The following is a 12,373-nucleotide window of genomic DNA, read 5'->3' on the forward strand; positions in this document are numbered from 1 at the left end:
AGGAAGGGGAGGGGGTATTTATAGTCGGAGTGAAAAACTGTATGCCTGAGGAAATTGGACGAACGTGCCCCAGACCCTTCTCACTCGCTTGACATGTTTCACCCATGTACTGAGAGGTGGCGATCATGTGAGATCGTGGGTGAATAGATAAGTATTATCGTGGGATGCAGAACGGTTTGAGCGGCAAAGCCAAAAATTTAGATAAGCTAAGTTAAAAGTTCCGTTCGCAAATTCTTCAGCTGTCAAGGACACAGTGACGATTTTCAACGAGTTTCAAATAGAACGCACATGAAGAATTTGTGAAAAGATTGGGTTGAGTTTAGCATAGAGGGGGAAGTGTCCGATCACATTCACTTAGCAGAAAAAACAGCTTGAAGAAATAGCAATAAGTGAATGCTGTAGAGGACATAAACTCATATATATAGGACATAGCTATTCTGTTACCGGTAACAGAATATTATTCTGTTACCCTCGGTCCCTATAAGGCGCGGCCGGCCCCAAAAAAAGAAAACTACCCTGATCCCCCCGCAGATCCTTCTTACCCCGTGCCCACTGCCGCCCGACCTCCTCCCCATCGCGCCGCCGGCCGGCCTCCTCCCAGCGCGCCGCCGGCCGGCCTCGCCTCAAGCGCGCCGCCGCAACGGCCCTCGCCGCCACCAGCACCACCTCCTCATCCTCGTGAGCCCATGCCCGTCACTCCCCACGAACCCCGCCGCCTCCTTCCCTCCTACACCGGTGCCGACCTTACCTCGCGCCGACAACCACCCTTCCTCGCGCCGGCAGCTGCCCTCCCCCGCGCGCCGGCCTCCTCCACCCCCATGCTTAGGACGCCTTCCTTCCTCCGCTCCGATCGCCTTCCTTCCTCCGCTCCGGTCGCCTTCCTCCTCGCGCGCCGGCCTCCTCCCTACTCCGTGCTCTATCTGCCTTTCTTCTCGCGCTCCGGCAGTCTTCCTCCCCATGCTCCGGCCGCCTTCCTCCCCGCGCTCCAGCCTCCTTCCTCCCTGCAATCAGTCTGCCTCCCTCCCCACGCTCCGTCCACCTTCCTCCCCGAGATCCGTCCGCCTTCTCCCCTGAGATCCCACGGCCGTACTGCCGCCGGCCAGCCCCTCCATCTGTAAATAAGGGCACTTGGCCGCCCTCCACGCCGGGGTGGCCCTGCTAGCCATCAGCGGGGGACGAGGAGTAGCTGCCATGGCGGGGGTGAAGACGAGTTCGTCCTACCTTACCTACATTTGAATTTGGACTTCATCAAATTGCGAGCATGAACTGAATTATGAAAAAATACATTTTGCCGATCTTCTTGCAGGTTCAGGAACAGCTTTGGCTTGAGGCTGTGCAAAGACCACCGCCCGTCCCTACCTTACCTACAGGTTCGGGTCTTAATTAAACTCGATTGTCAAAATGGATACAGTACTTAGAAAAACATTGCTTAGTGTTCCGTTCTTGTAGACTAATTAACCTGTCAGGTTGGTGCTGATTTGGGACTATGATTAAAACTAGAGGCTGATGTTGTTCAGGCTCATGGAGCTCATGGAGCTCGACATCTCCTCTGTGGCCTCCGTCTGCAAGTTCGCCGATGACATCCTCATGTATGTACGCCTCCTCTTCTAATCCCCACACCGCTTCGTACTAGTTCCAATCATGCCCCACCAAAAAAGAAAACATACACTAGGTGTCACAGTTCACTATGAATTTGATCATCGGTTCATAAAAAATCACAGAAAAAAGAACAATGTGTTACTACCATGGGAGGCTCCCTGCTGGATGTCGGCGCCGGAGGGGTATCCCCGCAGCCATAGACTTCTCTTCTCTCCTGCAATGCAAGGTGATTTTCCTCTTAAACATTCACACGGAAAAGAATAGAGCTACTCCGTACACATTGTGTGCCGGCGTCAGAACATCTTATACTAGTTAGTAAGTTCAGGAAATATGTTCCAAACTGAAGCTCAGAAAAGGAGACAGGGATATATAGACAGAGTGTTATGATGTGTGTTGTTAGTTATGAATAATTCGGGGAAAAAACTGGATACTCATCATGGGTTATGAAGTAGACAAAAATGCATTTCATAGCATTTGCTATATATGCGTACACCTTTGTAGTCTTTTTCAGTTCAAGTTTTGCTAGGAAAAAAAGATTTGTCGCAATTCAATATAAAATAGTGAAATCAGTTAGCTGATGGAAAATAATTCAAGTATATGTGTGCACACTGCAGTAGCAATTCGGGCATGCATGGTGTGTGCTTTGTGTGTTATTTTTACGAGATGTGAGCTGTCTGATCCTCTAAATAGGAGAATTTGTGTTTATTGAGATACCATAGATGGGTGCCATTCGTGCTCCCATTTATATTTGGGCTTATCATAGTTCACTAGGGAGAGCTATTATGTACAGAAGTACATGTATTGATGCCCCCGGAGTCCATGTACCGTTACAAAAAAATAGTTTAGTTTTTGTTAAAAATTGCTTGCACCTATTTTGTTCCTCCAGATGCCCCCTCCTCTTGCCTACTCCCTGACCGTCTCCCTCCTGCCCCATCCGTCCAGGTATGGTACTCACACCAGTTCAAGTAGTGATGTTGCAACAAGTACTGCTCCTCCCCCTGTCAAGCTTAGTGAGCCAAAAAAAGAGCATGTTGATGGATGATTGCTAGCTCGCTTCATCATCGGCAGATTTTCCCGTCTACTAACTTGTGGTTAATTCCTTCTATCCTTCTATCCTTGTGGATGCCTACAAAATATAGTTTTCTGTGCTGCTACTTCATTAGTCCGTAATGTGCATAAGCTGTAGTCCTGGTTGTGTAGAGAAATGAGGTGTGTGGCTGGTTCACTGTGTGCGTGCATATGTGTTAACTGGTGGCCGGTGGTGTGTGTGTGCAGGGTACTGCCGGAGATAAGTAGTAGGCGGCAAAGTGTTTTGAAGTAGCACCAAGACGGGGCATAAAGCTGGCGAGCAGGTATGAGCAGCGAGCTGCTACTGCACTTGTGCGGGTACTTCCGCGAATGAATCTGGCTAGTTATAGCTATTGGTGCTAAACTTGTGTGCGTGTGTTATCTTTGGTAGCTAATTTTTGCCGTGTGCAACTACTGAACCTGGTGTCCTGCTGCTATTGAACTATTTTGATGCAAATGTCGCTGATGAACATACTTTGTGTAGAAAAAGCTACAAAAAATCACTTTTTATGGTTGTAAAAATTTCTAAACTTGCTCTGGTCTAGCAGTTCAATAAATATTGATGTTTGGTTAATATTACCATGCTCTACCCAGCGCTTCCACGGGATCCTTTGCATGCAGCCGACGTCTCACCTCACGCCGCCGCACACCATCTTCCTTGCTTGTCGGTGTCATACAGGTTTCTTCGGCCGCCGCCTCGCCCTGACCCAACTACCTCGAATTTGCGCTGGGACCGGCCTTCATCGAAGTTTCTCCCAATCCTTCGACCTCGTTGTGCCATGCAGCATGCTTCAGTTCAAGAAAAATCTCAATAAAAGTTCAGAGTAGTTCACACTTCAGGTTGGATCCTTCTTTATTCAAATTTTGTTCAATGAAGCTCCCGTTTCCTGGGATGGAGCAAGCCCCTACAAAAAAATCATAAGTTCAAAGTCAGGAAACCAAAAAGTTCAGCCAAAATTAAAACTGTCAAAAATATGATAATGATTGTATGCTCGTCTACCTTTCTCATATCAAGCCGCCGATGTCTGCTTTTCCCCCATCTCTGCTTGTATGCTTTTTAAAGTTCGCCTAGTAGGGTTTTTTCAGTAAACATTGTAGGCTTTTTTTAGTTCAATGGATTCAAAAATAGAAAACACTACGGCTGGGTGATGATTCATTTGTTTACTTTTCTTCTCACACTTTGCTACATGGAGCAAAAAGTGGCATGCTGATGATTGATCTTCGGTGTACTCTCAAAGTGAGAGACAGAAAAATTGACAACGGATGCAGTGTATTTTTCTCTAGTTTTACACGTTTGGTACCTATTGTCAACTAGATAAATTAATACATGCGCCATTGGAGGCTTAGCTGCCTGTCCAAACTGAGTACTGTTGGACAACAAGAGCTGCAGTAGTTTATCAGTAGATATTCATTAGAAAAATTCATGTTACAAATTTTCATGATTCAGTTCTAGTGTTTTCACCACTAATAACTAATTCATATTACTATTGTAGTTAGCACCTGGCGTCGGTCGAGGCAACCATCCCCACCTCCCCTGACCAGATCCTCCATGGCCCTCGGCCACGAGCTCGTCCACCATGGTTACTCGCAGTCATCAAAGTGGAGCACGAACATCAGTCCAAGTAGAATTGAAGCCACCATCTTCACCATTTTCTTATCATTCTCACATTATTTTCTTGGTGAATTAGCAATTACTGCTATTGTAGAAAGGAGCTTGTTGGTGTTTCTGTTTCTTTTTGGTATGTGTTTATGCGCATGTGAGGGCAGTGGACATTTTGTCCTTCTGATAATCTCCTTTAATAATATCACACACCTCCTCTTAATGAGAAGATGTGCAAAACTTTCCATGACTCTTAAAAAGAGCCGTTTTGCATATGTATAGTTTTGATCTACTTAAATATTGAGCCTACCATTTTTTATGAGTACCATGAGTATAATGATGTTCTTTTCCTACCTGAGTCCGGTGAAGTACTAACAATGAGTTTTTTGGTCAGCCTTCCAGATCTAGAGTGGAAGCTTATATATGTTGGATCAGCTGAAGATGAGAACTATTATCAGCAACTTGAGAGTGTGCTTGTTGGCCCTATGAATGTTGGGACATACCGTTTTGTTCTGGAGGTAAATAGGTTACTGATCTACGACTTTGTGATCTACATCATGAACTATGTTATGAAAATGATGTTTCACAACTGCGCAGAGATCCGCCTGTTCATATTACAGTTGGGCAGCTGCTTTGCTCCTACCTTAGAACATCAGTTTTCATGCTCTGGTTGACATTATGCTTGCAGCTGAGTGTACTTATTCTGATGCTCTGATTGACCTTTTGCTTGCAGCTGAGCTGGACTTCCTCCTATTCAAATGCTTGCACACAAAAAACTAGCAGTTCGATTACTAAATTAATTTTTTAGTTCAGTTCAATTAATAAATTTACTTCGGTTCAAATTCTTGTTATAGTTTCTGGTCAAATGTATTGTTTCAGTTCAGGCCTCTAGAGTAGCTGGTGGATCCAAGTGAAAGTGCCCATGAACAGTCATATCATTTTCATTGTGAACTTATAAATGTTACTATACATGAACTTGGTTGTTCTTTTTACAAGAACTTGTACATTGCCTTGTCAGGTTGTGCGTGTACTAACCAAAAGTCTACCCCAGTTGAGCAAAGAAAATTCTACATCACTTCAGACTAAAAAAAGACCATAAATTTAAGAGGAAGAAAAAAATTAATGAGAGAAAAAGCTGAGGTGGCTCACTAAAGACACCCGAGAAAGCTAAAGTTTTGCTGCATATCAAACATGTATGCACGTTTTGTGTTTAAACATGTTTTGGTCCACTGACAATTTGAACTTGCAACCTTACTATCTTGTACTATGGTCTAAAAAATTGTACTCATGCAGGTACTTGAAAGGTGCAGACTTGGCAGCGATGTGGTTCATTCAACAACAGCGCAATGACAAAAAGAACATCAGTTCAAAAAAATTATGCAGGAGGTTTGGGAGCCAAACAACTGGTATTTTGTTGTGTTTTAATTTTTTGGGTGCATGATTGATCAAAGAGAGAAAGATGATGTATGATATATATACTGTTGCTGTAGGAGGTTCAAAGATTGTCGTGGAGCAAGTTCAAGAGTTTCGTTTCATGTGAAAAATGTGATTTTTTGGTCAGGATTTTTTGGTCAGTGGCAGTCGGCGAGCAGTTCAAGCCCGCATGCGTGAGCCGCCCATCGTCTTCCACACGTGATCCTGTTGCTTGATGATGCTTGACATGAACTCAACAAGATGGATGGAATTGTTGCAATGTAATGTAAATGAATATGGTAAAGAAACTGAGACACCAGATTGTTTTAGAGCTGGAGTTTGTGCTCCAGTTGAGTTGCAGCAGATTGTGGCTGCTGGTTGTTTCAAGTGAAGGTGGTCGGGTATTACTTGTGTAGGACTGAATGAATCTTGTATGTAAAGGAAACTGGATCGAATAGTTGTCAGTATTAAGATTTAAAATTACATTTTGATCCATTCTCTTGTGATTTTAGGCTGAACTCCAATACTTGCATCCGCCTCCCCAACATCGACATGTTCCCTCAGTCCTCTCTCGACAAACCCAACAGTACAGGTTCTCTGGTGCGCCAAGTATTGCCTGCGGTGATGCCTGCATCATGGCCCATTGAGGAGATCTTGTATATTCCACATAGAAGAAATATTGTTCGTTCATGAATATTCTCGCCAGGTAGGAAGTTTTTGGAGAAGAAAACATAAGTTTTTAAAAGAAGGAATGGTAAAAATGTAAGTCCGTTCAACTATATAAACCATAAAGGTACGATGGTGATGACATTGATAGTAAGGATAAGGATGAGAAAGAAAATTAAAAACTAAAACTAAAAGAACATCGAGTGATTGTTTTTTGAGAAGTACAAACTCTCTAGTACCATAAGTTAAGAATAATAATTGTCTAAGTTCTGACTCAAGGGGACAAATTTGCAAAAAAAAAATCATAGCAGTAAAGGTTCGAAGGAATAAAGCAACTTAACAAATGGAAAAAACGACAATGGATTTATATTATGTTAATCACCGGTATGCTCTTGTTTGTCAGTTCATGTGTGCTCTTGTTATCAGGTCGTGTGCCAACTTGTTATCAATTTTGTGTGTGTGTGAGTTGGTAAACCAAGTGTAGCTTCTGCAGAAAAAAGGCATGGGATGTGCTGCCCACAGTTCTCTCTCGATAAATACAGCAATGCAGGTTCTCTGGTGCGCCAAGTATTGCCGGCGGCGATGCTTGCATTATGACCCATTGAGGAGATGCAATTTTCCTAGTTTTCACAAACAACATGGATTTTAGTCCAGCTACAGAAACCACGCAAGTTCAGTGACGATGATATCATAAGTTCAGACAAGAAAACAAATGAGAATTAAAGCAGAAAATTTTAAATTCTACAAGTTCAAGTGCTCATCCACACATGGTAATTCAAGTTGGTAAAAGTTTAAAATGGTAAAAAGTTCAAGTTGCAAAACAAGAGAAATCTAGAACATTCATTTCCAAAAAAAATTGACTTCAAAAAAAAAAGAAACACGCAAAAAACTTTGGCAAAAAAATAACATTCAGTTCAACAATAAAAACCATGCAAGTTCGGGGCTAAGATACAGTAAACCGTTGAACTTACAAGAAAAAAATTACCCAAAAAACAGAGCAAAGTCTAATCAGTGAAAACACGCTTAGTACAAACCCGTGCAAACATCAGTACAAGTATACTTTTTCAGATCCATCAAAATTACTCTAGAAAAAAATAGCTCAGTACAAACATACACATATATCAGTACGACTATTCTGTTTTTCAGACGAGAAAACAGCAGGATCCGTCATGCCGTATTCGAAATTACTCTTAAACGGTTGCGAAGTAAAGAAAACGTTCAACATGACTAAGTTTCGCATTTTCGATAGATATCCAACGGTATAGTGTTTGCCCCATTCCGACAAACTTTAAAAAAAATCGCATTCAAAATCAAATTTAACCGTATTTGAATTCATATTTAAACCGTAAGGAATTAGAAAAAACTTTCTATATGCAAAAGTTGCGTATTTTCCATAGCTTTCCAATGGCGTGTCGTTTGCGTCAATCCGACAAACCGTTTGCAAAAAACAGTGAAAAAACGTTTTGCCTAGAATTTCACCGTTTTTCAAATTACTTGTAAATCATATAGAATTTGAAAAAATAGTAGATATATGGAAGATGCGGATTTTCACAAGCTTTCCAATGCCATCTCATTTGCTCGATTCCGACAAAATGTTTGAAAATTAAGTCCAAAATACGATTCACGTTTTCTGTTTCGACCAAAAAAATTGCAAAAAAAGTTGAACTAAAGAAGACGATTTTTAACAGCAACAGAAAGCGTCAGTTCAACCGCTCGAATTTCATCAGTTCAACCGCTTGAATTCATCAGTTCAAGTAGGGTAACAGAATAATATTCTGTTACGCGTAACATATATATATATATATATATATATATATATATATATATATATATATATATATATATATATATATATATAGCCAATGAAGAAAAACGGCGGAGACAGTGAAGATAATGCAAAGTTGAAGAATTTGAACAACTGAGGAATTTCAAAAACTGAGGAAAAACTCAAATTGAAGATTTTCAACTTTTGGTGGTGGCGTGTCCCACCGTATAAGAATGATGATTTCAGACACTGCGTACAATTGCCAGGGCTTTGAGAATCAAATTCTTTGTTAATTTCTTCACACTTAGAGTGTTAGTCTTCATTGATTGAAGAAAAACGTTTCTTCGCGTGTTGCGCATCTAAGTCATCAATTTTGCATAAGTGTTAGGATGAGTGTCCTTTTCAAAGAACATTAAAAGATTCTAGGATATTTAGCTCACACCTCAACTTGCTAAATCTCTTCTCATCCAAGGGCTTTGTGAAGATATTGGCTAGTTTTTCTTCAGTCCGTACATGCTCAATAGAGATGTCGCCCTTCCACACATGATCACGAAGAAAATGATGACGAATTTGGATGTGCTTTGTCTTCGAGTGCTGAACTGGGTTGTGACCAATCTTGATTGCACTCTCATTGTCACAGTAGAGAGGCACATTCTTCATGTTGACGCCATAGTCCTCGAGAGTTCAGTTCATCCACAGCAATTGAGCACAGCAAGAACTAGCAGCAATGTACTCAGCTTCAGCTATAGATAGTGATACACAGTTCTGTTTCTTCAAGGACCAACAGACCAAAGATCGTCCGAGGAAATGGCATGTGCCAGATGTTAACTTGTTGTCCACACAATCACAAGCATAGTCAGAGTCTGAATATCCAGTGAGATCAAAAGCCGAGCCCTTGGGGTACCATAATCCAAGTGTTGGTGTGTGAGCTAGATATCGAAGAATATGCTTCACAGTCTTATGGTGTGATTCCTTCGGTGTATCTTGAAATCGGGCACACATGCAATCACTAAGCATAATATCTGGCCTAGATGCACATAAATACAATAAAGAGCCAATCATGGAGCGGTATACCTTTTGATCGAAGTCAATACCATTTTCATCAGTGCATAGATGGCCACTTGTGGGCATAGGAATTTTGACCCCTTTGCAATCTTGCATGCCAAATTTCCTCAAACACATCTTTGAGGTATTTCTCCTGAGATATGAATATTCCATTGCGCTGTTGACGAATTTGAAGACCTAAAAAGAATTTAAATTATCCCATCATAGACATTTGATATTCTTCACTCATCATATAGGCAAATTCATCAGTGTAACGTTGGTCAGTATAGCCAAAAATGATATCATCAACATAAATTTGGCACACAAACAATTCACCATAATAAGATTTAGTGAAAAGAGTTGGGTCAAGTGAACCGGGTTTGAAGCCTTTCTTCATGAGGAATTCCTTCAAAGTATCGTACCACGCCTGAGGGGCCTGCTTGAGGCCATACAGTGCATTATTGAGTCTGAAGACTTTGTCAGGATGCTTTGGATCTTCAAAACCTGGGGGTTGAGCAACATATACTTCTTCCTCAAGCTTACCATTGAGGAATGCACTTTTCACATCCATTTGTTGTAAGGTTAGCATAAGCAAGTAATATGCGAATAGCCTCAAGTCTAGCAACAGGTGCACAAGTTTCATCGAAATCAATTCCTTCAACCTGTGTGTAGCCTTGAGATAGAAGTCGTGCCTTATTCCTCACCACAAGGCCATTTTCATATTGCTTGTTGCGGTAGATCCACTTTATGCCAATGATATTGTGCTTGCGAGGATCTGGACATTTGACTAGCTCCCGGACGTTGTTGAGCTCGAACTGATGTAATTCTTCTTAAATAGCTTGAATCCACTCAGGCTCCAGAAATGCTTCATCTACCTTAGTAGGCTCTGTGATAGAGACAAAGGCAAAGTGCCCACAAAAGTTAGACAAATGTGAAGCTTTTGAGCGTGTGAGAGGACCTGGTGCTTCAATGTTATCGATGATTCTCTCAATTTGCACTTCATTTGCAACACAAGGATGAGCGGGTTGTCGTCGAGGAATTTGATCTGCATTTTCTTCAGGACCATTTTCCTCAGCACCATTTTCTTCAGGTGCACCAACTCGACGTTCTTCACGTTCTGGAATGAATTCTTCAGCAGATTCTTCGGTAGGAATGACATCCTCAGTAGCCTTGAACTTGATAGATTCCTCAGGTGCTGGTTCATCTATCATAGAAGGTACGAGATCTCTTTGCGAGCCATTAGTTTCATCGAACCGCACATCTATAGTTTCAACAACTTTGTGAAGAACGTTGTTAAAGACTCTGTAGGTGTTCGAGTCCTTTCTGTAACCAAGCATAAAACCCTCATGTGCTTTCAGTGTGAATTTAGAATTGTGATGAGGATCTCTAATCCAACATTTATCACCGAAGACTTTGAAATAACTCACATTGAGCTTTTTGTCAGTGAGGAGTTCATAAGCAGTCTTCTTGAAGAATTTGTGAAGATATACTCTGTTGATGATGTGTCACGCAGTATCAATTGCCTCAATCCAGAAACGACGAGGCGTCTTGTATTCATCAAGCATAGTGCAAGCCATCTCAACAAGAGTTCTGTTCTTGCGCTCCATGACGCCATTCTGCTGAGGAGTATAAGGAGCAGATAACTCATGAGTAATACCAAGTTCATCAAGATAGTCATCAAGACCAGTATTCCTGAACTCAGTCCCATTGTCACTTCTGATGTGATTGATCTTCACACCAAAGTTGGTTGAAGCCCTCAAGGAAAATAGTTTGAAGACTTCCTGCACCTCATGTTTGTAAGTGACAATGTGCACCCATGTGTAACGAGAATAATCATCAACAATAACAAAGCCATATAGAGATGCATCATTAGTAACTGCAGAATAATGATTAGGACCAAAGAGATCCATGTGAAGCAATTCAAATGGTCGAGTGGTAGTCATGATAGTCTTCGCTGGAAGTTTGGCCTTGGTCATCTTTCCAGCTTCACAGGCTCCTCATAAATGATCCTTAAGGAATATGACATTCTCAATGCCAATGACATGCTTCTTCTTCGCAAGCATGTGCAGATTCCTCATGCCAGCATGACCAAGTCGTCAATGCCATAGCCAGCCTTCTGAAGCTTTTGCAAGTAGGCATATGGCCGGTTGTGGTCCTGTAGAGAAATCAACAATATACAAGTCTCCTCTCCTAAAGCCTTCGAAGACTTTGGAATTGTTAGCTCCCATGATCACATCACAATGATATTTGCCAAAGACAACAACCATATCGAGATCACAAAGCATTAAGACAGACATGAGGTTGTATCCTAAGGACTCCACAAGCATGACTTTGTCCATTTGTCGATCCTTTGAGATCGCAACCTTACCTAGACCCAATACCTGACTTTTGCCTTTGTCAGCGAAGCCGATATGCTTGAGATGCGATGGTGATAAGGGAGCATCCATCAATAGATTCTTGTCACCAGTCATGTGATTTGTACATCCACTATCGAGGACCCACTCATTTGCTTTGGGTTGATCATCCTGCAGATGAATTTGTGCAACTTACGAACTCATATACTTCATCAGTGAAGAATATGACATCAATATCATCAGATCAATTTCATCAAGCAATAGAACATATAAAACAATATGAGGACGTGAGAAATGAAGGTTCATTTCTTCATGATTAGCCTGCGTCCTTTCAGTCAATCTTTAGGTCTCCAGCAATTTCTTCAGACGTTTTAAGAACGTGTGGAGACCTGACCCTGCATAAGAGATTAGTTATTTTTCTTCACCACCCACACCTGAAGGGGTGGAAAAGAATTCATCACTCCGCGAGCACCATATGAGAAAGGTGGCATAGAGGCTAGTCCACTTTGTTTCACATAAGAGGAGTTAGGATAAGCATATGAATAAGCAGAGAAATTCTTCGAGGACTTATGAACATAATGGTTAGAAGAATAATTCTCATATTCATAGCCCTTAGCTCTTCCCTGCGAAACAGAGGGGTTAGCAAGATGATGATCATATGAGGATTTTGATCCTTTTGAGGAATTTGATCCACGTGAGGAATTTGGTCCGTATGAGGACTTGGATCCATATGAAGAATTCGGTCCATATGAAGAATTTGATCTGGAGTTCCTATTCTTCACAGGTGGTGTCATGAGGACATTCACCTAAAGACTTTCAAGGCATCTTTTGGGAACCCAGATTTTCTTCATAGGGGAACCGTTC

At 41.7% G+C, this 12,373-nt stretch overlaps 1 long non-coding RNA gene across 1 annotated transcript; it reads left to right on the forward strand.

The window, feature by feature from the left end:
• The first annotated feature begins 532 nt into the window (after positions 1 to 532).
• LOC123041270 (uncharacterized) lies at positions 533 to 4,928 on the forward strand. Its single transcript, XR_006418447.1, has 6 exons — positions 533 to 1,370; positions 1,518 to 1,589; positions 1,722 to 1,825; positions 2,542 to 2,690; positions 2,875 to 3,507; positions 4,161 to 4,928. It is a non-coding gene; the product is annotated as an uncharacterized lncRNA (long non-coding RNA).
• Positions 4,929 to 12,373: the final 7,445 nt, after the last annotated feature.

The sequence above is a fragment of the Triticum aestivum genome, chromosome 2B (assembly GCF_018294505.1).
Source record: "Triticum aestivum cultivar Chinese Spring chromosome 2B, IWGSC CS RefSeq v2.1, whole genome shotgun sequence".
NCBI classification, from domain to species: domain Eukaryota; kingdom Viridiplantae; phylum Streptophyta; class Magnoliopsida; order Poales; family Poaceae; genus Triticum; species Triticum aestivum.